Source organism: Nyctereutes procyonoides, unplaced genomic scaffold, assembly GCF_905146905.1.
Source record: "Nyctereutes procyonoides isolate TBG_1078 unplaced genomic scaffold, NYPRO_anot_genome, whole genome shotgun sequence".
Lineage (NCBI taxonomy): Eukaryota > Metazoa > Chordata > Mammalia > Carnivora > Canidae > Nyctereutes > Nyctereutes procyonoides.
Window position 1 is genome coordinate 10536769 of NW_026575133.1, and position 3413 is coordinate 10540181.

Consider the following 3413-nt stretch of genomic DNA (forward strand, 5'->3'; position numbering starts at 1 on the left):
TCTTCTCCTTCACAGCCTTTCTAACAAATGTGAGGTGGTATCTAGTAGTTTGGATTTGCATTTCCTTGATAATTAGTGATGTTGAGCACCTTTGCTTGTACTTGTTGTCTATATGTCTTTAGAAAAAAATGTCAAACCAGATCCTCTGCCCATTTTTTAACCAGCCTGTTCTTATTACTACTGAACTGTAGGAGTTCTTTATACATTTTGAATATTAGTTTCTTAGCAGATAAAACCATTTGGTGGTGTCTCTGCCTCTCTCTCTCTCTCTGTGACTATCATAAATAAATAAAAATAAATAAAAAAAAACATTTGGTGGGTTGCCTTTTCATTGTGTTGGTTTCCTTTGCTATGGAGCTTCTCAGTTTGACTTAGTCTCATGTGTTTTGTTTCTCTTTTGTTGGTTTTGCTTGTGGTGAGAAATCAAAAAAATTGTTGCTAAGATCAATGTCAAGGAGCTTACTGCCTATGTTTTCTGGGAGTTTTATAGTTTTAGGCCTTATGCTTGATCACTTCATGAATTTCTGTGTCATCCTTGTGCAGGGGCCATGCTGATCTTCTCTGTATCATTCTAATTTTAGCACACATGCTGCCCAAGCGAGCATAGCAAAGTTTCTTTTAACATCTCGATGTACATATGTACTTGTTTATCTCTGTGTATTGGAGACAACAGGAATGAGAGTTAATCTGAGATACCAACTAATGCACTAATGTGCTACTAAAGAAGAAATATTTTACCTTGTTGGAATAAACAGCTATAAACTAGTAAAATTGTCTAATCTTGGAAGTGCTGAGTTAGGGTCACAGCATAAGCAATGTGCTCTTGCACTTTCTCCAAATGCACACTTACTCCCAAGGAGGGATTTAGATTGACTTTATCCTCTGCTAGTCAAACTTAAAGAACATCGAACTATGATCTTAGCTCCCTCTCTCTAACCTCAAGGCTGGAATGGAGAATTATTTTTCTGAAGACAACACTTCCCCCCAAGCACATTCTGTAGGCTTGCCTATAGAAGAACATGTGGGATATTCTTCTTGAGACACTAGGGGATAGCCAAACATCCCAGCACTGTCTGTGGGGTTGACCTCTGTACCTGGCATTTCAAAGGTTCAAGCTCCCCACTTCAGGGCCACGCTAAGAGAAGAAACCCCCACAAAAATTAATCATGGAGACCACAGTGACAATGAGGAACTGGCTCTATGCTCCCAGGAGTTTACTCCAGCTGTTTTCCATCACAACCTGGTTCTGAGCAGACCAAGGAAAACATAGGCTGAGGCAGTGCTCAGGCTCAATTATATATTCAAATTGCCTGTATTTAAAAACCCCTAAAAACTGTAATGGCTTAATTAAGCTGGTAACTTTATGGGCTGCTTCTCCTCACAGTCTAAGGCTTTCTCTTTAACTGAAAAGTCAGGGACTCTTTTCCTTGCTGGGATGGCTGGCTGTAGCAAGGAGCAGGGCTCCAGTATGGGGAAAATGAAGAACGTGGATCTGGGTGGGAGTTCTATTCCCCTTGTGGCTGATGGCCTACAAATCTCCAGTCCTTTGGAGTACATAAAAGAGGGCTCCCCTAAAAAAAAAACAACACACACACACACAAAAAAAAACAGGGCTCCAAGGAGTGAGTAGGCATTAATTGAGGAGCTTGGAAGAGAAGGGGGAGTTTTCACATGGTGAAGCTTGCTTTCAATTCACCAACTAAAACACTATCTCAAAGAAGAGAAAACACAGGTTATGACTTGCAAGTTAACAGACAGGAAAAGCAGCCCCTCCTGTAAGAAAGCCGTGTAACTCCACCCTGATATAACCTTACCATTTATCTCTTTCTGACTGGCATCATTCCTCCTCTTCATGATCTATGTAACTTTGGAGGAACATTTTAATGTCCTTGAATAGACTTTTAACCTTCATCTAGAGGTGCTTGACCTTTGCTGAGCAGGGCTGTTCTTTGGAGTCACCACCAACTGCTGACAGAAAGGGCTTGTTAGAGCTGCAAACGTTTTGATATCGAAATAGTCATGTCTCTTGATGTTGTTTGAGAAATCCTTTATTTAGGTAAATGTTGAAGCATCTGTCCAGTGCAAAAACTCACTTTAGGAAATTAAGTGCTGATCACCTTTATTTTTTTAAAGTGCATCTAAAATTGTAGGCTAATGACTCAGACTATTTGTTTCTCTAATAGCACCTCTTTCACTAATAATGGGGACTTAAGTTAGCAACTTAATTTTATTTAACTTTAATATTTTTTAAGATTTCATTTTAAACAGAGAAAGCACAAGCAGGAGGGAGTAGCAGAGGGAGAGGAGACACCCCGCTGAGCAGGGAGCACAACTTGAAGCTCAATCCCAGGACCCCGGGACCATGACCTGAGCTGAAGGTAGACGCTTAACACACTGAGCCACCCAAGTGCTCAATTTTCCTTTTCTTTAAAATAAGATAACATACTAGTTCTTACCTTCCAAATTTGGTAGGATTTGATGAAATCATACATATAAGACACCTAGCACCATGCCTGGTTCTTAATCACTCATTGTTGCCTTGGCATATTTTTTTATTATTTATTAGTTTTACCAAGTTTGCATTCCATATGATTTACACTTAAGGCAATACCCAGTAATTGTATATCTGCTCGGGGTCAGATAAAGGGAGAAGGAGACCTATTTGCTACCCTGACTTCTCAGGGTTACAGAGAGGTGATCAGTGACCCAGTTTTACTAAGTTTGGCTTATTTGGAATTCTAGTGTCTGCCTTTTTATTTCTCCTTTAACAGCTGTTTGCATTAGTCTTTTGGGAATTGAGCAAACGAGTTTTTCATTTTTAGGAAGCCACATGTTTTCGATCTTTAAATCAAAGGTGAAATGCAACGTGCCATGGCAGTAATCCAAAGTTTGGAGGCCACATGGACTTTCTGGTTTAAACTCTTTTCTATGAAGACAAAACTCATCCTTAGCTTTTGAAAGCACAGAAGGTGATAAGGTAAGACAGCAGTGAGCAGACAGCAGAAGAAGGCCCCTGGTGGCCAAAATGAGGTTTCTCCCTCTCAGTTTTTTAATGGCATGTGAAAGGCATTAATCTACACTTTCATTTCCTATTAGCCAAATAGAAATGTCTTGAGATAATGTGAATACCTTATGGCATAAGTGACTTTCTAAAGTATCTTATTAGAACTCCTTATCTGTGTAAATTAGGTGGCACTGGGGCTTGACAGCCAGGAATACATTTCTTAAAAACTGACTATTGGGAGCCGCTTACAAAGAAGTTAGCCCAGTACCACTGGGGCAACTTCCAGGGGACATGGCCACTCTCGCCTTTTCTCAAGTACAGTGACTTTCTGTCATGTCACATGTAGGTCACTTCCTTGTATGGCAGCTCTACCCAGAGGTGCAATCAGCTTTCCCAAATGCCTCTTAAG

At 40.2% G+C, this 3413-nt stretch overlaps 1 non-coding gene across 1 annotated transcript; it reads right to left on the reverse strand.

The window, feature by feature from the left end:
* Positions 1-498: 498 nt before the first annotated feature.
* Positions 499-605, reverse strand: LOC129494010 (U6 spliceosomal RNA). The gene has a single exon (XR_008661271.1). It is a non-coding gene; the product is annotated as a U6 spliceosomal RNA (small nuclear RNA).
* Positions 606-3413: the final 2808 nt, after the last annotated feature.